Consider the following 24,209-nt stretch of genomic DNA (forward strand, 5'->3'; position numbering starts at 1 on the left):
TGATGAAAGTGCTTAGGCCCCACCAGGGAGATCTGGGGATACGTGGAGAGGTGACACCCTGGCCTTCAGACAGCGAGATAGACACAGTGAACGCAGCCCAGCAAAGGTAGGTGCAACAAAGCAAAATAATGAGGTGGTTTTGCTCTCAGAAAGTGAGCGTGTAAAACAAGGCAGGAGGGACTAGCTCCTGCCCATCATTGTGGCTAAAGGCTTTGGAGAAGGATGGGAGCACAGAGACCAGCCTGGCATACACTCTGACCAGTGTGGGATGACCCTGGAGGCTGTCCATCCCTCAAATGGTGTGGAGGGTGTCTTGTCCCTGCTCTGTCTTTGCAGCCATGGGCAGAGAGGGCTGCAAGTTGGGAGCAGGTTTACATTTGGCAGCTAGCATTAGGGATGAGTAACAATGCATGCAAGGGCTCTAAAATGAGAGGGTGGCCCTGGATGGAGAGGGGATGGTCTTCAACCCTGCGCACAGGGGTGGCCCTGGATGGAGAGGGGATGGTCTTCAACCCTGCGCACAGAGGTGTCCTGCCAGGACAGCTCTCCTGGAGTCCGGATCTGGCACCAGATCCCTTTGCCGTGCTGCCCTGCTCCCACTAGATGTCAGGAAGAGGCTGAGTGCAGGCGAGAAGGAAGGCAGAGGCGAGGGGATGCGCAGCATCAGCCTTTACCAGAGCCTTGGCCATACTTTTCTCACCCCTAGCCCCAAAAGCAGCCCTGCTGGCCTCAGCCAGGCTGCCCAGAGCACAGAAGTGAAGCTGGGGACCCTTGTCACTTGAAACCACTTTGATTTACCCAATCACGCACAGGGTCTGTGCTGGGGAATCCTCTCCATTCAGGACAACAAGGTCTTGATTGGCTTTTTGGGACTGGAATAGGGGACTAGGGCAGCTGGGGGTGTCCCCCTCCTTATTGCTCTTCAGCCACCCTGCTGGGCATGGCCCTCAGTTCAAAGGTGGGAGAGGAAGCAACCCCTTGTCCCAGCACACAGCTGGAACAGAACAGCATCCCATGACCCCTTGTGAAGGCAGCCCCTTGGATGCTGGGATGAGCAGCTGGGGGCATTTGGGAAAGACCTGTCAACTTCCTCACCCCCAAGGGCTCCTGCTTCTCCTTGTCCTTCTTCATGAGCCTGCAGAGAGGCTGCGTGTGGAGCAGGCTGGCATGGCTGTGGCTGGCAGCTATGGGCACCTGCAGCCTCCCTGCCCTAGACTTTGTTGCAGTGTGCACGGCAGCTTCACCCCAAATCAGCAGCCAGAGCTATGGGGAGATGAGTGCAACTCTGTATAGGCTTCTTGGTGGTACTCAAGACTCGAGGGGAGATGATCCACTCTAACCTGCAGCACGGGATGTCCTGACCATGCTTTGTTTTCTGCTGCTTGGATTCATCTCCTCCCTGTATTTTTCCATCTGTTTGTGCACTCCTCCCATGTGCATCCCAACAACACTTAGTAATGACTTCTGGCCTTTATATAACATTCCTCATCGGAGCTTTCCAGATGGACATCTATATCCTTCTCTGGATTTTACAGGCTAGAACCAGGGGTGGGAAAAGGCAACAAGCTGCCCAGGATCACCCAACACTGTCTCTGATAGGCAGGGGACCGCTGTCCAAATGTGTCCTTCTTCCCACTGCATCCAGTCCCCACCTCTGTAGATGCTGGGATGTATCCTGCACATAGCTTTTACATCCTTGGAGAGGTGCAAACCAGCACTAGCACTGGCCCTGGTTCCATCGTCCAGAAACCTGACCTTTCCAACAGCATCATTTCCTCCCTTCCCATCCAGCGTCTTACACACAAGACATTGGTGACAACTTCCCTCACCTAATAGTGTGGATAAGCAATCAGCTAAAAAGGCAAGTAACTAATACAGCAGGTGTCAGGCTGTGCCTCATCTTTCTTTAACAAATGGTACATTTTCAAACTAATTAGACCAGTCTGTATAGGAGGTAGTGGAAAATCAACGTAGGATTGTTTGAGCTCAGATCTTCTGCAGCAAAGCCAGGCTCAGATGGAAGAGGAACACAGTACATGTTAAGGTTAATGAAGGCGGGAAGAAAAAGGAGGAAACCAGCACCTGGTTTTTCCTATCCTTTAGCAATACCAGTTGATGCAATGAAAGACGGATCGTATTGCTCCTGCTCTTTAAAGGAAAGTGATGAAGACAGATGTGCCATCGCTTCCAAGAAAACTCACCCATGGGATGTATTCAAAGCTGGCAAATGACAAGTGATGAAAAAAGTGACTCAAAGCCATTGCTGGAGCAGTTGGAGTGGGACCTGCTCATCCCCCTTGGGAGACAGAGTGTGGCCCCTTGTCTAAACCTGTGCCAACAGCCATGTCCTTCCTGCTTCCCTATTGAATTCTGATTTCACAAAACCGATTCAGATCAGGCAAGACTGATTAAACGTCAAGGAAATAGGGAACTTGTTAAAAACACAGAACTTATATAAATATGACATTATTAAAACAAAATGTGACTTTTAGCAAGGACAGCCCTCTCGGCTGTGCCGTGTTTACCTTCATTGTTTCCCTCCATTAATTACAGTCTGAGAGGAGACTTGTGCAAATTGAAATAAATGAATTGAATTTCTTTAGAGTTTTGTGTGGCTGGCTTATGGGGATTGCAATTAAGCCACTATGTTTGGTGTATTAAATTACATGGCATAGATCTGCTCTCCCCTTTTCAAGCACCCAGGAATGTGCAAAGGCAGCAGTCAGTGACAATTAGAAGGTAAACAGGCAGTGCAAGGAATGGTTGTTTTAGCTCCTTGTGCCTCAAGAATTTCACTTCTTGCAAGTATTAAGGCTCATCCCTTAATAAATGCAGCCCCAGATCTGTGCAATGAAAGATAAAGTGGAGCTGGTGGAGTGGAGACCAGGGCGCATCTCAGCTCTGCCCTGGCAATGGAAACAGTGACATGAGTGGGAGTTCAGTCTGATCCTCCAGGAAAATTAGGCTGCGTGACTCAGCAGCCTTGCGTGTGTTCTTCCTCGTTCCCACCAGCAGCTGCCCAGTACCACCCACGTTTGACACAGGGGAAGCAACTTCCAGATATATCGAGGTTCTGACGAGGTCTGTGAGAATGGGCAATGAAACAGAGAAACGCATCAGCCAATGGGGAGGGCAAGGGGATGCTCAACCCTGATTTGACACCAGAGAATCTACACCACAGTCTTTTTCCAGATAGGTATTTAAGAGGAAAACTGGCTTAACTGATGTTGTCCACGAGCCAGTCTGCTCGGGTAGTGTCCTAAATCAGCCAGAGGAGTGGTTTGGTTGCTCTGAGACCTTGTAGCCCCAGGGAGAAGCACAGCCAAGCTTCAGGAGGGATTTCAGAACAAAGTAAGAGAAATGGGCAATTTCCTCCCTAAAGAAAAAGGCATTGGGGGGGGGGGACACACACACACACACCATAAATCCATATTTTGGTCTGCAGAGGAGCCAGGCCCACCCAAGGTGACTCCTTGAGGATGATGCTGGCAAAGGTGCCAGGCAAGAGGTAATGAGGGTACACCAGAGCTGTGGGGATATACAGAGACCAGGGAAATTGCTCTTCAGAGACGTGGCCAGGATGTAAGGTGCTTGATTCTCCCTCTCCTGACTTGTAGATCTTCTATGAAACCACAGGGGATTCAAAACGCACCTCCCATCACTTTCCTGCAGCTCCCTCTCCGTTCTCTGCTGCTCTGAGCCATCCTTGGTTCATCAGACTTGTTGCTGGCTCTGTGTTTGTGTTACAAGTAAAAACTCATCTCTTGTGCCCAACCGGAGCAGATTCCCATAGGAAGTCCCCCTTGCATTGCTGTGCAGAAAAGCCCTATACTATCCTCACCTCCTCCCACTGCACTGGAAGGGCAGAAGGACGACAGTCTCCTCCCTGCTTGTAAATACAGGCTGGACAGGGATGCCAGGGACAAGCATCATCTTGCAGATGTGTTCTCCACAAGAGAACCTCTTCACCTGGCCATTGCCTGCACCCAGATGATGTATGGAATGGCTGGGCTGCAATAGGATTTCTACCCAGAATATTGGCTAGATGATAAAGGAGTCTGTCTGCGGTGATAATTGCGCCATAAATAGCTCTGGATTCGGCAGTGACAAGTGAGGCATTAGAAAACCTCACCCTCTGGATTCCTCCCACTTCCTTCCATCTTCCTGACTGCTAACAAGCTGGAAGAATAGCTCGTCAGTTTTTACCAGCCACAAGAGGTTTATAGTGCTCAGATACAGCTGTGCACCTTCCTCCCCATAAATCTCAATAGTGAATAAGTAGAGAGAAGGGGAGAAGAAAAACCCAGCTAAATTGGGTGATTATTGAAAAGCAGCAGGTAGGGCTGTATCGTGGCATGGCTGTCCCTCTTCATTCTCTCTGCTGCAAGGACAGCACCATCCCACTCCCTCCTCCAGACTTCCTCTGCCTCTTCTGGGTGCTCTCAGGCACCTGGAGGTAACCATCCTCTTTACTGCACTGATGGAAACTGAAAACCTGCCACCTAGCCCCAAACACTGAAAAATGAGGAGCTCAGACTAGGGAGTGCTGTAAAAGTCAAGACTGGAAAGAAATGGAATTAATATGAATAGATTGGAAGCCCTTTCTGGCTTCTTGCTTTTGGAGCCTGCAGAAAACACGTGGACCCTTGTCCTTTCTTTCTGAAGAAAAGCTGGGAAATGGATCTCCACTGGCACATTAACTGGCTCTTGAACTCCAGAAGATACCTTAAAACCAGGTGGTTTAACCGTAAATCCCCCTACATTATCGGTTGCATCTGTTGTGCTCCAAATAGGTTGGAAAACATTTATATCAGAGAGACAAGATTTGTCTCCCTTTGTGTCTACCTCTTGGAAATGGCTTAAGCTGCCAACCAGCCACAGGGTCACAGCCCCTTCACTAGTGTTCCTGGCTGCACATTCTGCAGGGCAGAAGTACTGCTGACGGTGCAGCTGGAATGTGTTTCTGCAGCAAGGGATGTAGGTGGTGGTGTTAGGCTGATGCAAACATCTGGCTTCAGCTGGCGTGTGCTGTCAGAGCTCTGTGGTGGTGGGACGGAAATCTGTGCTGGTGGGGTATCCTCCACTGCCGGTTCCCTCTGGTGCCTCTGGCCTCTTGTGGGCTCCTTTGGAGCAGAGACCCATGGGGATCCTTCAGGGGCAATTTACCAGGCTCTCTCCATTACCACCCCTGACATCACTCACTCACTCACTCACACTGACATCATTATTGTTTTTCTAGGAAGTTGATTCTGTTAGGTGGGGTTTTTAGAGTTTTGACAGGCCCAGCAGTGAAGGAAGAAAATGGTTCTCCTTCCAGAACACTTCATAAAGCTTCAATAAATAACTGCAGAAGGAGGAAGTCAAGTCTTATTCTGAGATGAGAAAAGAGATGCTTAAAATCAATTTTTAAAGGCATTGAGTACAGCTGGGGGGAAATCCATCATAGAATCACCTTAGAATGATTTGGGTTGGAAAAGACCTTAAAGCTCATCCGGTTCCAGCCCCCTGCCATGGGCAGGGATACCTTCCACTAGAGCAGGTTGCTCCAAGCCCTGTCCAACATGGACTTGAACACTGCCAGGGATGGCACAGCCGCAGCTTCTCTGGGCAACCTGTGCCAGGGTCTTAACACTCTCAAAGTAAATAGTTTCATCCTAATATCTAACCTAAATCTACTTTTTTTTAGTTTAGAGCAACTCCCTTTGTCTTATCATTCCATGGCCTTGTAAGTATGAATCACTACATCCCCCATGCCCAAGTTGCAGCAGGACTCTTCAATATGGATGGACAGGCAGTGCTGGGGCTCATGCTGGCAAGCAAGAACTTCTCCCTGTGTGCATTGCAGTGAAGGCTGCTAAGCAGGCACAAGCTTTTGAGTTCCCATACAAATCCATAAGCTCTCCCAAAACTTCCTTTTCTGCACACCCAACAAATCCAAAGGCCGAATATAGAGCACTATTTTTCTTCTCCCCCCTGTTTTTTTACCATGTTGGAGTGTTTGAAGCAAAACTATTTACCTCAGTTAAGCTTTGGATTTGCAAATTTAAAGCTTTCACAGTTCCAGGTGCACCCACAAAGATAAGGGAGCTAGGAGGTGCACTGCTGTACTGAAAAATAAATAAGTAAAGCTGAGATTAATTCTAAGCTACTTCTTAATACTCCATTACCTACTGGTATTACTATGCTGACCTCGCTTAAGCTGACAGAGGATAGCACAAACCCCTTAAAACAACGAAAGTAATGACCACTCTTCAGCTCTATGTTTTCCTCTTCATTTTCCTCTTTTTCTCTCCATGTCTCTGATATATGTGGAGTAAGAGCAGTGATTTTGCAGCCTCGTGGGCAGGAGGACCTGTTAATGAGCATCACAGCAGAGGGAGGCAAGCTGGGGAGGTATAACAACCCTTTGAACGTGTCAGAGACCCGCAGAGCTTGGGACCTGGAAGGCAATGACTGGGCTGAAGAGGGTGGTGCGTGCCCCTGCACCAGGCTCTTCCTAGTGCCAAAAGCTGTGGACCAGCCAGCATGACATAGGATGTGCTGAGCAATAGATCCCCTTTGGAGGCTGTTAGTGGGATTCTTGTTAGGCGATGCAAAACCTGACTTCATAAACACGTACCTACATACAGTTGGCTGGACACAGAGGGAGGAAAAGAAGACTGAAGAAACAGGCTGGGAATGGAAGGATCTGTGCTGTGCATGACTCAGTGGAAAGAGGCAAGTCAGGGCTTTGTGGAAGGAGCTTTGGGAGAGAGAGGCCAGGGCCAAGATGACATTAATCAAGTAGCAAGAGCTGCCCAGACATGGCTATTCTTGGCTATTCTATTAGGAGGTATATTACTGCTCATGGTTCCTCAAAACTAGCTCTGAGGCAATTAAGCAGGCTGTAATGAAGGGTCCTCTCTTTACTCAGCAGCTCTGTTTCATTCAGCAGGTCTAGCACAGGGGTGGATTTATGTAAGGATGGATGCCTTGGGTCTAAAGAAGTAGGACATCCTCATGGGAGCCGTGCTGGAACCCACTCAGTAAAAACTGCTTCCCCTGAGCTCTGTGCCCTGTTTCTGACAGCCTTTTCCCTGGTAGCAGCTCTGCTTGTGCTAAATGAACAGGCGCGAGGCTGGACTCGGAAGTCCTGTCCATGAGAGGTGGGGAGCTGGCACACAGCATTGTGCCACTGGCATCCAGCATCATTGGCGAGCACACATGGCTGGTACATCCAGAAGCCTACACTTGAGTGGTCACAGCAAATACATCTAATTCTTGGGTAAAAGATAAAACCAGGCCCACGTTATATCCTGTAGCTGCAACAAATGAAATCTGTGCTTTGAAGCTGAAATAAGCTGTCAATGTTTGTCTGTCCCTGGGAGTTAAAGCTTTATGAAAATGCTAGCAGGATTTTTGTCCAGGTCAGGAAAAAACATCCATTCTGAATGGATGTTCTGAAATCTTGAAAGTTATTAGTTGTCCTGTCTTTATTTTTGAAAGTCATTTGCTGAGTTTTATTTTGCCAGCTTTCTCTCCCTCCAAAGCTCAATACCACCCACAGCATTGGGTACTGCTGAGCTCTGGCTCTCAGTCAAATCCTCCTGCCTTCAGGGAGGTGGGAACTAATCAATGAGGAATATTAAACAATATGAAAACTGCAATGATTTAACATTTCCCACAAAGGTCAGAGTCCCCTGGCAGCTCCATGATAACACTGAGCTCAAGGTGGCACAGGGAGACGACACGTCTCACAGATAAGCTTTCATTCCTCTGTTTTCTACAGGAGGCGCTTACTTGTGTGATGGAAAAGATCCTGCTGCTGAGCAGGCTCAGGCTGGCTGGGCTTCTGAGCTTGTGCTAGACTGAGTTTAGACTTCCCAGGTGCTCACAGGGACCTGGGCTGTCTCAGCCCTGGTTTTGCCCTGGGAGTCTCCAAGGTTTTGCTGGGAATGGGGTGATACACTCAGGTTGCCCCAGAGATGCTCAGCAGAGCTTACACTGGGATCTCGGAATCCTTCAATTACAACTCATTTACTCAAGAGCTGCTACCTCCAGCTACCTCAAGCTGGGGGCTCTACTGGATCCCTGATTGTAGTTTTAAACCCAGATTCAACCCTAGGTTCAGGTCATGATTTGTCATCTTACCTCCCTTTCCAAAGATGAGTGGTGCTGGGATCCAGGGAAGGCTTCTCTTGTGACTCATTGTTCAAGGGAGTTGCAAGATACAGCGCAGCTCATGGGAGCAGATGCACCTATTTACCATACAAAAGTAATAGAAAAATAAACCCTGAAGCGTACCCACATCTCTGTATTTTTCTCTGTACAGGTCCTTCTGTTTCTGTGGCAGCCATGAGGATTTTAAATAATCCCCAGGTGGAGGTTAAATTTCTGCTTTGTCATTTATTTTTCTGAGCAATTTTAACAAGTTACTTCCCACTGGGCCTGGGACTTCTGTGTGAGAATGATGACACTCAACTTTCGCTTCTACAGCTATTCATATGAAGTGTCTGATAATGCTTTAGCACCAGTGTCAGCTGAGAGACTTCCCTAAGTGAGACCAGTAATCAGCTGAGCCTTGTTTCTGTTCTAATAGCAAACCTGCTTAAAATCTAGCTCTTATTGAGCATCACTGGCAGGGCTGAAAAGAGGCAGACACAATAGTTCAATCCAGCCAGACTGCTCAAGACTCTTCTGCATGTAAGTCTGAACAAGGGTTATAAAAACACCAGAGCAATTAGCATTAGCGAGTGAAAGGGAGGAGCAGAAAGGACCTTGAATGACACCAAGCTGCAGCAACTAAATTGAAACCCAAAGAGCAGGAAGTTTTGGAGATTGCTGTGAGCCATTGCGTTTTGCATTCACACTGTTTTCTCGAGGGCATGGTTAGCTGACGGTAGGTGGTCCCCATCAAGTTTCTTGACAAGCAATTTGTTGTTAGAAAGGCTGAAAATCAGCAGGTGCTAATTCCATCACAACGCCCCTCCTTTCCCATCCCAAATCCTCCCGTCGTCTTCATTCGCTCCTCTTAATAAGATTTTGTGCGTTGCTACCGCACCTGGTTGCACATCACGGTCATGAATTTAATGTGAAAAGTTAAATGGAAACAGGATTTAAAAAAAAAAAGAAAAAATCTTAATAATTCTAAAACACTTGAAAGCATTCTCCCTCCTCCACTTTGTTTGCAGACTCTTCATCCTGCCTGTCTTGCACATCCAGCTATAGCAGTCGTTTCTCGGAGGTAGTTTAACTCATTCCAGCCAAAAAGGAACATTGATTTCGACAATAAAAGTGGCAGGAGAAAACGGGAAGCTTTTGCCTTTACTCACTGGGAATGGGAGAAGGAGTGAAAAGGAGACTTCATTAATCTGTATTCAAAATGTCAGGTGAAATTTTGCCTCCTTATAAATTCTTTGACTTCAGAAAAAGACAAAACCACACAAGTAACTGTTTTTACCTGAACAGAATTTGGCTGTCTATCTGCACTCCTCAGTGATGTACTTCTGTGCTGTTGGAATGTGTGATCTTTCATTCCAAGGGCTTTCAGGATCACCAGAGATGTTTGATTTTCCATTTCAATTGGAGCAATAGCAGTTTGGGTGGATGAAAGCATCAGGAGCATCATTTGCTTGGGATCAGAGTTTAAAGTATATGTTAGGTCAGCATTGAGGGATATAGAGTTTTTATGGGGGGCTCAGATCCTCCTTAGTGCAGCTCAACAACAGTTACTGAAATATTGTGCATTGGTGGAAACATCTGTCATCAAACCATCACAGTCTGTGAAGGCAACTCAAGCTGTCTGACCCACTGACCTCCCATGGGAATGGTTGTTTCTGAACACAGCTCACTTCTTCAGTTGCACAGCAAGGAATATCTTGCTGTCAGGAGAGGAGAGATTAGGAAAAATCACAATTAGGTGATGTCCACAATTAGCAGGCATTAAGGAAAATCCAGATCTGCCTTTGGGCTGCACGAGTAAACAGGGATGCTGCTCAGGGATGCTGCTTAGTGGATGCGGGGATCTCATTTTCAGTGCAGCAGAAGGAGCACTGTGTGTGATCACAACTGACCACAGCACCCTGCAGAGCCTGCCCAGCTCTCCTCCAGCACAAAGGACACCAATAATTTGGTTTTTGGGTAACTGTACTTAAAAACTTCCTAAGACAAGCAGAAAGAGCTTCAAACTTGCTGTAAGAATCTAAGTGATTGACAGGAAGTCAAAGTTTTGGCTGGCAGGAGGAACAACTCTGCTTGAAGGTGCCTGGTGCCTGCTGCCAGCCCAGAACTGCAAGGAGTGGGTACAGCATCCCCACGAGGTGCTCTGGCATCAGATCTCACCCAGCCACCAGCACACGGCCACTGCCACCACAGCGGAGCCATGGGCTGGCTTGCAGGAAAGGAAAGCAAGGAGCTGGTTTAGCTGCTGAAAGGAACAGCGCAGCGACATCGCTGGTTCACTTCCTAATTCATCTGAAATCTCAGCGGGCTGACACCTTTTAATTTGCTGTTTGTTGCTGCTCTCCTACACGTCCAGCTGATTGCTCGGTCGGTGCCTGCAGATCAATCTCACAGAAACAGGCTTATTTTTCTTCTGGTCTCAAGGAGGCTGGTTTTCCAAACATCTGCGCTTACCTGCTGAGCTGAGCAAGATTGCTCTCGCTCGTCCATGCTGTTCTCGCATGCTGCCAGGTACAGCCCAAGCCTAGGGTAGAGCTGGAACAAAGACCTGACTGCCCCAGTAGCTGGGTCTTTATATGTGTAATGGTACTGGTGGGAGGGAGGCAAGGGAGACACACACAGAAAAAAAGCCATAGAGCCATTTTCAGTGTCATAGACTCACAGACTGGTTTGGGTTGGAAAGGACCTTAAGATCATCTAGTTCTAATCTCCCTGCCATGGGCATGACACCTCCCACTAGACCAGGTTGCTCAGGTTTTATAGCTGTATGAAACTGCGTTTGGCTGGCCAAGCAGTGGTGGGGAGAGGGACACAGGGTGGGCTTGCACAGAGCAGCCATAGAAGGACACATTGCAGCCCAGCACTGCACAGATGGGGCTATACCACCTCTTACCTCAGGAGAACTTTTGTCACCTCCACATTTAAAGACCTGCAAAATCCACTTCTCTGGGACTATTTGCATATTTCAGTCTGCACACGTCTTGTGAAAGGAGCTCATCTGCTGTATGCCAGCTCTGCCACTCTTCCTCTCACTGAGTGCAAACACATTGTCCTCTTTTCTACTGCTCAAAGCTTCATATGGGACTATTGGAGCACCTGTACCACCCTACTCTGGGAAGAGGAGCTGCTCCAGCTGTATCCATTTGTGAGGTTTATTGGCACCTTTGTAGGGTACAGGATGAATTTTACATGTAAGATATCATATGGCTTTCATGGGAGCAGCCTTCAAGAGGAAGCAAGTGACCTGCTGCAGCCCAGCGCCTTCCAGATACGGGCTCAAATGCTTCCTGGGGTGGAGGGAGGGGGGCAGGAAGCAATCCTTCCTTTTCTTAGGGTCCACGCTAATTCGTATTATTCATGCTTTGCTTAAGAAGGGCTAGGGAAGAAATATCTTAGAAACCCAAGAAGTCATCCTCATAAAGGAAGAGCACTTAATTTAGTACTTCTGTAAAAAACCAAACCACTATTTCCTCAACACCAGAATTTGCTGAAAGCACTCCAAGTTCTGTTTTGCGAGCGCAATGGAACAAAATAATTGTGCAATTAGTAATGCAGCTCACAGTTTGTGAAACGAAAGATTTCTTGCTTTTGACAAGTACAAAATGTAACATTTGGCTTCCCTGTGGTGGTCCTTCCCCCTCCTCCCTATTTCAAGTGCATTGCAGTACGTAGTTAATAAAGATAATAATAAATATCCTCCAGAAAGCAGGAGGAGAGAGATGTGAATGGCACAGGCACAACGCGGAGAGCTTGGGATTGCCAAAGCAGACCAGAAGCTTCCAAATCTTAATTATAGCTCTCTGAGGAGGAGCTGTGCCCTCTCCAGCCCTTTCCAAGGCGCCGCTCCCAGGCACTGTGAAAGCGGGGCCGTTTGCCCAGTGTTGACCAGCAGATCCAAGCTGGGATGAAGCCCAGCACAAGGCTTGTGCATGCAGCCATGAGCCCTGATTACATGAGAGGGTTGCTGTTAATTCAGTAACTGGAGCGATGTTTCTGAGCTCCAGCGTTCCCATGTGCAGTGCTTCACAAGCCCATGCATGTTAACAAATGTCCCCTCAGTGCTGGCCTGGCCTCTGGAAAAGGCTCTGCTGTAGCTTGCCTGACTTGTATCTGGTGAGACAAACAGAGCTGTTGCCTGGGCAATAGCATCCTCCTGCCCTGCTAGGTACTGCTGGATAAACAGCTTTCCCCTTCTGGCAGCACCTTGTGCCTGCTGCTCTGATGGGAAGTGCTACCAAACCCTTTTATAAAGTGATCATCCCCCCCCGCAGAGTACCTCTCCCTCCTGGCTGCTCAGTCACAGTGGGCTGGGAGGAATGGGACAGCTGCGAGCATCACAGTGTGGAGCAAGTGGGCATTTGGGATGGGGAAGCATCACCAGGCAGAGCTCTGCCATGATGGGAGCACCCTGTTGCTGCTCAAGCCCTGGCAGACCGATGAGGTTTTGGTGTGGGCTGGAGGAGCATTGTGCAGGAGGACATGGCAGGGCGAGAGCTGAGGATGAGCTACACCAAGACAGAGAGGTGCAAACCCCCATGCAGTATCCATGCCAAGGGATTTGTTCCCACCTGTGATGTGGGGGAAGAAGATCCAAGCACGGGACCTGTTGGGCTCAGCCCTCAGTCACCCCCGGTGTAGCCTTAGAAATGCATCATTGACCTTTAGCTGCAAATCAGCGCTGTGAAGGCAAGTTGACTTAATTATACATATTTAACTTGCTTTCTATACCTCACCATGGCCAGCCCAGCTGTGAGAAGGAGGCATTTAACTATGGAGCTGCATCTCTGCTTTGTGGGTTCCAGGGGCATCCTTCTCCCCTCTCCCCTGCCCACTCCACTGAGGCTTGCAGCTCCGTCGGCTGTTTCCATGGCACATCAGCAGCATTTCAGAGGCAGGGCAGGGAGGGCAACCTGGCAGGAATGGAAGCAGGGGCTTTTTTGGTGCATGCTAATGAGATGGTGCCTGGCAGAGAATGGAGCCGGCAGGGGTGGGCACACGGGAGCTGAGAGCGGCTTATCGCTCCTCCACAGAAAGGGGCTCTCACAGAGACGGTGGATGCTAAATAAATAAATAAGACAGACATCAAACACCTCAGCTTCCCATGGTCTATGGCCCCTGTGCCTGCCCGGGGCTCCCAGCAGTGTTTTCCCCCAGCAGCTCATTAGCAGAGTGGCTGCTCTGATGCAGGGTGCTGCAGGCAGGCAGCAGCGCACAGTGACTGGGGATGCTGAGATTGCTTCTTGCCCCAAACTAAATTGCCTTGGAAATTAAACGCTGCTGTAGTCACAGAACTGGAGTCCTGGGGCTGGAGGAAGGCCTGTTGCTGTGATAAGGAAAGGCTTGTGCTGAGAGAGGGCTGGAGAAGACCACTCATCTAAGTCTCAAGCCAGGACATGGTACAAATGGTGCCAAATGTCCTCTCATGTCTGCTAACTGACAAGTAATGGCTGAAGTCACAAAGCCAAAACAAAAGCTCTCCCTAAACCAGTATTTTTTGGCACAGGAAGGACCCAAGCCATCCAGTGACAGCCACCAAGCAGGCAGAGATCCTCCTGGCATGGTCCCCCTTGGGTGAGCTGCTGCTTCAAGACAGCATTTGCTGGGGAATCCTGAAAAATGGGGCCACAAATGGAAGTGAGAGGCTGGGGTTAGATGGGGTTAGCAGACACTAGGTGGCTAGGAGAGAAGTAGAGACTCTATGCTTTTTCCAATTGCTCTGCACCATTTTGGGTTCTTCAGCCTGACCAGAACAAGTTCCTTGTATCCTTCCACCTGCTACATTGCCCATTTTCATCTTGCAGCTCCCCTCACCTGGCTTTTGTACTGGGCAAAAGCTAAGGTGCACCACAGTCTCCTGTCTCAGTCTTCTAGCAAACTTTTGTTGGCTCCACAAACTGTGTTTCAGGCCTGATGTGAAGCTTCACTGCCATCCAATCAAACCAATAGTCCCTGGTTGGCTATTCCTTTCCTGGAAGAACCTTACGAGCCACCTGAGGATGCTTATGTTAATGAGTTCCAGTCCATCATCGTGGCTTATGTTCCACCTGCCTGTACACAAAATCAGTGATTTCCCTTGTAAGATCTCCTTCATTCACCATCTCTTGCCATTTTTGAAGGCCCAGATAATAAAGGAATGGGATGAAAAGGGAAAGAAAGAGTTTAGTCCCAGATAAAGAGAGATCAGCATCACCTAGATTCTGATAAACATAAGAACAACAGAGATACTTTTTGCCTTTCTTCCAATAGATTAGTGCTGCTTCATGCCCTTTTGAGATGAGCCATAAAGGAGTGAGAGTGAAGATCATCTCTGTTGTACCTGACCAGGAATATCAGGTGACTGAGAGCTCAGAAAACCTGTTTAAGGTTTCAGAAGGAGGTAGAAGGACCAAGATTCCTTGAAAGGTTCCCATCTGATTACAGGGAAGTTGAACACCTGGTTAGTACTTTCCCACTGACCAAGCTTCAGCAATGATCAAATCCACCTGTATCCCTCATCCAGAGAAAAGCTCAAACCCTTTCTTCTCAAAGGCAACACCAGGAGCAGTTGTCCCTCAGATGGTTGTCATCAGTGGATGGTGAAAAGGTTGAATTCATCCTGATGCCAGATTTCTCTCTAAGATGGTTTACCAGAGGATCTACAGAGGAGCAGCCAACCTGGTCCATGGCTTTGCTTGGTACCCACCTGCTTGCTGTTCTCAATAACATTTTGCCTTTTGAAATCAGCAACAACAACAAAAATCATCATAGAACTGCACTTAGAACGTAAATATTATTCTCCAAGTGCCTCTGTGAAATGATGCATCCCCAGTGCTGCCTGGACCCTTTTCCATCCCACCTCCCTTTCCATACCTTCCCCTCCAGAGCAAGCTGGGTTTATCAGTCTCCTAATGATGCTCATTCTGTCCTAGGTTTCTGGAAGTAGAGTGAAAACTGGAGAGCCACCTCTTGTCTTTCAGTCTCTTTTAAGTCTTGATGCTCCTATTTCTTTCCTTCTGCTACCTTCTCTCCTACCCCTACATGCTACCATCCTTTGATGAGCCGCACTTATTAAAGACTGAAGGGGATTTGCCACATGTCGCTTGCAAAGGTCCGGGGGCAGAAAACTTTAATAGCCAGATTTTTCACATAGGGTGTTAGAATTTATTAAAGTCAGTTTCTCTGATTTTCCTTTAATGAGATGACAACTGTGCCTATGAGATAACGTTAGGTTCTATTGGTGGGAAACTCACAGAGAGGGTTTAAATAATCAGAGGGAGAAACAAGCAAAAGGAAACACAAACCTGTGCTAGATCTCATGTCTTAAGGATTTACTGGGATCATTCTTCAAACAGTGCAGCACAGCCAGGGATGTTCTTTTTAAAGGACTTTCCTTGGGAAATGGAGCAGGAGGGAGGCTTTTGAGGTTGTTTGATTTTCAAGACACTTTTAACATTTTGGCCACTGTTTCTCCAGGAGCACGGCTACCCCTGTGAAAACAAAGAGAAGATGAACAACGACTTGGGGTTCACCCGGTACCCAAGGAGATGCCTTGAACACAACTGCTTGTGCTCTACTTTACCGAGGCGGGGGGGGTAGCTGCTCATCATGCTCCAGCAGCCCCTGCCAGCACTGGGGCATCAAAGAGAGCAGAGGGGCTAAACCCCGTGTTCATGAGTCCTTGCAGCACAAGTCAGTGTCCCCCTGAGCACATAACCCCACTGACAGTGCACAACCAGCTGGAAGCAGGACCACACTAGTCCAAGTGAAAAGAAAACCCCTTCTCAGTCAGGATACCCTGAAAGCATTGAAGCTGTTGAGAAACAAAAAGAAGCCTGAACTTTTTCCCTTGGCCACCCCGGGTGCTCTCCTTCCTCAGCTTCATTTCCCCCCTCCTTCTTTCACTTGGTGCTACCTTCACACTGGGTTTTGTTGCCCTACTTTTGTCCAGCCTTCTCCTAGAGATAAGATAAACGCTATATTCAATTAACAAGACTTGATTGCTGAAAGCAATAGGAGGCAGTTCATTTAGAGCCAGCAAATTAATTGAAACCTAAATGTACATAGTCAGTGTGTTGCTGGGAGAACAATTATCCCAATCATTTGGCCCTTGCCACGTAAGGCAGCGTCTGCAGCACCACAGCTGGGCTATGCAAGTAGGAGAAGCTCTCCTTGCTGTCATCTATCATGAAGTCCCTCTCTCAGCTACTTTTAGCCCACTTTTACCTTGCAAGAGAAAGCTTTGCATGACTGTAACTGTAAATTAGAGCTGGAAGATGTGTCCTGGGACTTTGGCATTGATGGGACCCAAAGCTGGTTTCTAAACAAGTGGTCAGACATGATGAGATCTTCCTCCACCTTCTGGAAGCCTTTTGCTGCATGTGAAAACAGGATCTGTGCAATACCAACCATCTAAATCCCCTACCTTTTGCAGTGCTTACCAGTTTGAGTACGCATGGTGGGATATGGGCCTTGGGAATTCATTTTTCCTTAAAATATGTTTACACATGACAAATAGCAGAGGGGGACACAGCAAAGCAATCAGCCAGTGGAAGAAGTATCCCATCATAAGATCTTCCATGGCTTTTAAGGCCCTGCTGTTGCCCAGCCGTCCCTGCCAAGGAAGCCACTGTGGCTTCTGCACCATCCAGTCCCTTATCTCCTCAGGTGATGGGAGGCGACAAGCCCAGCTCACACATCTGCTTATTCTCATAGTGTCAGGGAAAAAAACTAGGATATTTTCTTTCCTAAAATAGGTAGAAATGAGGGAACCTCAGGAATTGTCCAAGTACTTACCTGAGCCATGGAGGAGCATCCAGGTCTCCAAAACCTTCCAGGGTGATGTGTGATTTGGGCATCTAGTCTCCTTCATCACTGGTGGAAAAGGACCACTCAGGGCTTCATGGTGAGGGGTGCATTTGGGATGTGCAGCACCTGGACCCTGGATGAGGCGGATCCAAGCAGCAAGGAGGCACCACCTCACTTAATGGGGTCATTTCCCACCTCACTGCCAGCATCCTACATCTCTTCAGAAACATCTCACTAAAACCCTACTGCTCCACAATTTACGCATCAGGGCACTGTAGGAAACAACCCACTCTTTACCACACAATACAATGCAAAGCAAGAAACAGCAATTATAAGCCAGTCTCTGCTGGAAAGATGACAAACCCACCAAAAAAATCCCACCATGTTTTCGCTGCTGCACCTCTCTGCCTGCAATCCAACTGGCACAAAGACGCTGCTTTTTTGTTCCTTCACAAATGATGCTTTTAAGCCTTCCCTCCCTGCCAAGCGTAGGAGCAGCCCCACGTGTCAGCTCGGTAGTATTTCCGAGGCTGGCTGCTCTCAGCCCTGCGCCTCTGAAGCCAGCAAACCTGGTGCTCGTACGGGTTTTCTCTCACCTTCGAGAGATGCTGACAGCGGGGGCCGGAGTGGTGCCCCACTTACATAGCTGACACCTCCGAAGGGAGCCAGCACGTTCACAGGGAGCAGCCAGAGCTTATTAAATCAGAACAGTAACACCTACAGAGCTCCGCTCCCTCAGTGCGGTGCTCGCAGCCTTGCTGTGTCTTGTAAACTGCTGCCTGGGGATGAGCTCCATCACAGCTCCTTGCAAAGTACTTGTTATGCACCAGCACCTGTGTTAGCATCCTCCCCTCTCTCGTTTTCTCCTGTCTACCAGCTGTGTCCTTGGCCCTGTCTCCACCTCACATTCCTCCCTGCTTAAATTTCAGGACAGATTTCCCAGGCAGTTGAAAAACTTTTTTGGACACAATCTGGGGCTCTCCCAGGGAGGAGAGATCCTTCTTGCCTTTAACAAGTCCGTGGCCCAGTAATTGCACAGAAGGCATCTCATAGATGGAGGCTGGTTAGGTGACAGTGGCCACCACACTGCTGGTGGGCAGGGACATAAATGGGGCTGTAAAGGATTTCCTGCACCACTGAATTTCCAGCTATCCCAGTTTCAGATCGGCTTTATTAAAGGCAGCTGACCAGGATTGTGCATAACATTTTTGGTATTATAGCATCATAGAATGGTTTGGATCAGAAAGGACCTTAAGATCATTCAGTTCCAACCCCCCTGCCATGAGGGGGAAGATGCCTCACACTAGGCCATGTCACCCAAGGCTCTGTCCAACCTGGCCTTGAACACTGCCAATATCATGAAAGGCTTCTCTCAGCTGGAACTCTCTTACTGTGACCCTAGAATGTGTTTTCTTCCCCTCACGCCCCTTTTCTTAAGGACTGCAGCATGCTGTACCATTGCTAGCAAAGGTAATCAGCAAGTGTACCCAGCCCTTCATTTGTTCTTCCCAGAAGCAGGTGGTCTTGCAGTCAGCCCCTCAATCATGGTGTTGAGCATCACCTTTCATCTTGTCTTTCTATCCTCCAAATTTGAAGCTTTTCAATTCTTCACGTGAATCAACAGCACTTGTAAGATAAATCCTTCATAGGAACTATATATGTACCTTTCATTCCACCCAGCTATTCTTTGCAGTACAACTCGTTATGTTCTCTTTAGATGTCTCACTTTGACAACTCTTCTTTTATAGTCTTCGCTTTAGCTAATGAGCTCCCTCACTAAATCAAATGGTTTTTGTGAAGCTCATTTGCATTAAACCTACCACACCTCCCTCACTTAGAAGCACAAGCATCTTCAGGAGAGAAACAGACAAAGAAAACAAATCCCAGCAGTCTGTCACACTCTATCTTTGGGAAAGCATACAGGGCTTTTTCTCTTGCTTGCAGACTGCCTGCATGGGTTTGGTTATTCCTGCCTGGACATAGGCTATATTTGCCCTTCCTGGCACATAACACTACCTGATTCACTATAGTTACCGAAAAGTATTTCCTGGCCTACAAAGCAGTTGGTTTTGCTTACTTGAGAGTATTCATTTCCAAGTTTTGCCCCTGCTCAGTGTATGGGAAATCTCTTTCTGTGCTCTGATTCCCTTTAATGGTAATGTCATTTCCTCCACTTTGCATCAGTCTGTTATGAAGCCCCAGGCACATTATTCAGCAGTTTTCAGGTTTTCTCTTGACCCTTTTTGATCTCCCTCCCATTATTCCCACACAGCAGCCCCCTCTCTTTGTCAGCAGCTGAAGAATTTCTTGCTGTCGAAGGGATTAAGCGCTCTTCCCCCAGCCCAGGATAAGGAAACCTTCTTTCCTACTCTCCTGCTTGGAGATTAGCTCAGAAGCCAGGAGGAAGGCATTGACAGAGTTTCCTCTCCTACCTGTGGTATTAAAACCAAGCACCTTTTCTCCCACCTCCTCCATAACTCCAGAAGAGGATGCAGGCAGTGACTGCAGAAACCTCCCTGCATCAAGGCAGCAAATTGCCTGCCTCATCCCTTCCTAAATCCCAGCCATACCTTCTGCCTCCGGCCAGCTCTCCCAGCAAAGCCCTATCTGCTCTCCCATCACACCTTTATAGCTCCTGGTAATCTCTCAGTTCCTCCCACTCAGCTTTGCAGCTAACAGCTGGGATGAGGTTAACCCTTTCTCCACCAACCTCCAGACATAGACCTTTACACCTCACAGTGTAGCACACGTCTGGTCCTCTGTATGGCATCATCCTGGGAACACCAGGATGAAAACCCTGTCCTGGAAAGTCTTACCTGTGCTCTGTGGAGGGAGGTAGTGCTGCTATTGTGAAGTCCTACCTAATTCTAGGACCCAGCAAGCTGGACTCAGTGCATTAACAGAGAAGTTTCACACCTGGGCTTTGCTTCTCTTAAACCTGAAAGTTCCTTTCCGAATTAACATTTCAGTCCCTTCAAGAGACACAACAGAAAGAGAGGGAGGCTCAAGTGGAGTTTCTCTCTCCTTCCTGCTTCAAACCGCAGGCTGCTCCCTTCCTCTCCGACCTGGCACAAACTCATGGCAAAATCCTTTTAAAAAGGATGATGGTTGGCAGCATAGGCATGCTCCTGTGTTCCTGGAAATACTGAGCTCTGGGCTCCACGGAAGGGTCAGGATGAGCTTAGCAGGGTGACCTGCTGACTCTACAGTAGGGTAGCCCTCTGGGAGACAGGGCAGTGTCCTGTCCCTCTGCCTGGGCTTCTTGTGTACCACTGATCCCATGGGAATCTTTCTGTGCCTCCCTTTTTTCAGAAAGGAACTTCGCAGCCCCTTCTGTGCTGTAAAAGAGGATCCAGGAATTGCTGGGACAGTGCTCAGGCTCTCTTACTGCTTTTTTGGATGATCAGCAAATGTACTAAAAAGGTGCCATATGGTCTGTGAGGGGAGGCTAGAATTCTCTTACAGCAGAGTGAAACACTTCAAAAGAAGCCTAAGAGCTGATCACAGTGTGGTCATGTCACTGTGTCAAGATCCTATGAAGATGTATTGCAGTGTAGAGAGGGATATTTGACATCTTGCTGAATCCTGCCAGGTGGCTGGTGGCATCTCAGCGTTGTTAAAGCTTAAGGTTTGCTTATAAGTCTCTGGGAATATGTGGCTTGTGGAGGCCAGGGCTGCAGCTATAACCCATCTCCCATCAGGGATGGCAGAGGTTGGCAAACTGGCCACAAAGGGGTTAACTTAGATTTCCCTTTGATTGCTCGATGAGTGTTATAGTTTAGTTGTTTTTCTCTGGGAAGAATAATTAACAGCACTGTGGGTTGCTCTTTCATCTTGCCATATGGATTACCACACTAAAGAGAATTGATAGTGAGGATATAAAGGTCCTCACATTTCTAGCTCCAGAGAGCTTCTCTTTGTGCTCGTCTTTGATTTTTTGAGGGGTTACTGCTTTATTTTTAAATGGCACACAGATGCACACCTGTGCAAACACCAATGCACATGATGCTCACTTTGAACATATCAATCGCTGCCCTTTTAGAGAGATCAGTGCTTTCTCTGAGAGGCTTTATGAGATTAGATTGTTTCCAAATATCTGCCCAAATCTGCCCCAAGTAAAGAGGACAACAGCAGCCAAGAGTACATACAGTTCATGAGAAATCAACTGCTTCCTTAGAGGAAGGAAGTTTTCCCAAGTTTTTGCTGTGTCTCTTCCTACTTCTCAGCTGAAGCAGCATTACAGCTGTTGGTGGCTCTTGGCAAATGGACACACTTCAGCACACAAATGGGAAAGAAAATCACAACAGCTTTTAGTTGGTCTTTCCCCATGTTTATTACATTGAAATTAGAAATGGTGATGAGCACGGTCAGTTAAAAACCCTCAAAAACAGAGAACATGGGAACCATCTTTGTAGCAAGTAAACAGCCATGAGGTCCTCCATCCCCTGTGTGAGACCTTGTGGGTAGGATGGCTCTGGTGCTCCACAGCACTGACAAAAGGGGGGCAAAAGGGGCCTCTAAGGCTGCTGACCCCAATCCCATCCTCTCCTGGATCCCATGGCACAGTCTAAACTGCCTGTGTCACCTTTGCCTGCATGAGCTGGGCAGAGATGGGATGGAGGTGGAAAGGATGCAAATGAAATATGGATAACATGGGCTGACTTGTGGGGATTTTTTCCCTCTCTCTCTAAAAAAGGTGAAATCCAAACCAAACCAAAAAGCCCTCCCCAAACCTAAATTAGCAAATGCTTTATTCAGAAAACTTCCTGGAAATTTTGATTATTGTCTAACCACTAATTATGGCCCGTTTGGAGCTGGCTCTTGGCTATGAAAGGTACTTTCAGAAAGGTTTTAATCCTGCCTGCCTGCCCTGCCTGTGGGGTTGTACCTCCATGCTGTGGCTTCCTAATCACAGCCCTCACCCAGCTCTGTGGAGGAGAGGCAGCAAGAGACCATTATATTTTAATAGCAACAATATTCAGCACTTAAGCAGGTGTTAGAGGGCTCAGTTGAGCTGTTAAGCATGTCTCCTGCCCATGATGAGTGCCAGTGAGCGCGGGGCTCTCGGCTTCCCTCCTGAACCACAATTACTCCTATGCTTGCTCACACTGCTGGGCCTGTCTTGCATGGTGGCCACGGAAGGAGCTGGAACACTTTTGCTTTCATTATTTTGGCTTATTTTTATACTTTCACCTTTCTGTTTTGTTTTGTTTGGAAAGTTGTCCCAACCCACTCTGCAGCTACCAGTGCCTGGAACCTGTGAAAGGGCATCACACTGCCCATTTCCATCCCCGAGCACTGCTGCACTGGTCTAACTGGGTTGTGAGAGCAACCACCCACCTGGGACTGGGTGCACTCCTGCATCTGCAGACCACTCTGGCAGTGCCAGGTCCTTGAAATGCAGATGTGGGTCCGTGATGGCTTAAACCACTGCAGCACCTCCACAGGGCTCTGCTGCCAGGGCTGAGGATCTTCTTGCTCTGTTTTCTTTGTGTGCTTTTGTTAAACTGGATGTGCAATGATGTGGGTGAGGGCTCAGCAGCATGCACAGGGATGATGGGCAGGGAGCAAGGAAGAGGGCAGTAGCTCCCAGAAAAGTGTCATTCCTCCAAATCCTATGGATCACTTTGTAGTGACACATAGACAAGGAGCATTTTCTTTAACAAATATGAATCTAATGGATTAGGTCTGATCTAATTATGCATTCTGCATTAAGCTGATGCTCCCACTGTCTGTGGCTGCTAGCATAATTAAACCTAATGTACTTTTAATGATGTCTTCTTAAATCATGCATTCATATATGCTTAGAATCAAACAGGATGAGCTCTCACGATTCCAGGACAGCTCTTTTGGCAGCTCCTGATGGGACACGTGTCGAAATATGAATAATCCAGATTTCAAGGTTAACAACATTGGTTTTGAAGTGAGGACAGCTTGTCCCACAGTTTGAGCTAATCTGGGGGCAGCAAAAAGGCTCCCCTTTCAAGTTCAGCCTCTTCCCATCTTGCACATGTGTTCCTGGGAGCAGAGGAATTTAAGTTTTACTTGGTGAAGATGTTGTCAGCTTCTTTATGGGCACCTTTCAGGGTGCTGCGTTCTCTGTCCTGCCATGCTCAGTCCCTCACTCCCCTTTTCCTGCTGCTTTTCTGAAAATTGGGAGCAGTTTGTTCTAGGATCTGGCAATCAGAAGGGAAACTTCACTTTTGTCTCTGCTGCTATTTGGTCAAGGGAAATCAGGCTTCCACCCTCTATCAGCTTTGTCCATAACCTCCATGATGCAGGTGCTCCCTTTGCACTGTGCACCACCTTGTGCAATGAGGCCTGATGCAGCTTTGACATTGCTGCCTTAGCTCCAGCATCCTACACAGAACAGGTAACAATACTGCAACAAAATGTGTTTTTCCCCCCTCCTTTTTCTGCTTTTATGTATTTCAATCTTTTTACCAGCCAGGGCCTGGCAGACAGGTTGTCTTTGGAGGTCCCGAAAGCTAGTTGTGAATTGCCTGAAATCCTTCCAATATGAAAACACTGATTTATTACAGTGTAATACTGATGTGAACAACACCATGTACCTTTCATCTAAAAAGTCAGGACTTATAGAACACGACGTGACATTAATTTTGAAGCCAGCTTGAACAGAGGGGGAATTACTGCCAAAGGGATCCGCAGAACACGTTAAACCAACCCTGTAGAGTAATGAACATACTTGTGACTGTTACATTATACCATATTGAGCCTTAGAAACAAAAAGGTGCCTTGACAGCTAATAGGGGCCATGAGAAGCATCTCTTAATGTATGCAGGTGTTTTATGCTACGTAATTAGTGCATGAGAAAGGGATGTGCAGGCATTGGTTAATGGCACTTGTCCGTATCCCTCTGGGGGTGAGGGTTACTGTCTTTCACTGCTCTAGAGGCAGCTCTCCCCTTGTACACGTTTGGTGGGCAAGTTCACTTGGGTACCAGCTCGGTAGAGATGCTGCCTTTGCCTCTCTCCATCCCTGAGCCAGATGTACCTCCTGGCAGCCAGCCAGTGATGTCTCCTCAGGTAAGTGCACACCAGCAAAACACAGTTTAGTCTGAGAGCTCTGGGAACTGCCAGATAACTTAGTGCTTTTCAAGATTGTGGCTCCATATACCACTCCATTTGCAAAAAGTCTCCTTGCTGTTGAGTGCAGTGTGATGGGTTATGGGATTACTTTTTGCCCAGTAAATACCTGGAGTCACATCTCTGCCCTATCCCAAAGGAACGTGCTTTCTAAAGCTG

The sequence above is a fragment of the Pezoporus flaviventris genome, unplaced genomic scaffold, assembly GCF_033815535.1.
Source record: "Pezoporus flaviventris isolate CSIRO_AGI_PZ_B2104156 unplaced genomic scaffold, CSIRO_AGI_Pfla_v1 ptg000023l, whole genome shotgun sequence".
NCBI lineage: Eukaryota > Metazoa > Chordata > Aves > Psittaciformes > Psittacidae > Pezoporus > Pezoporus flaviventris.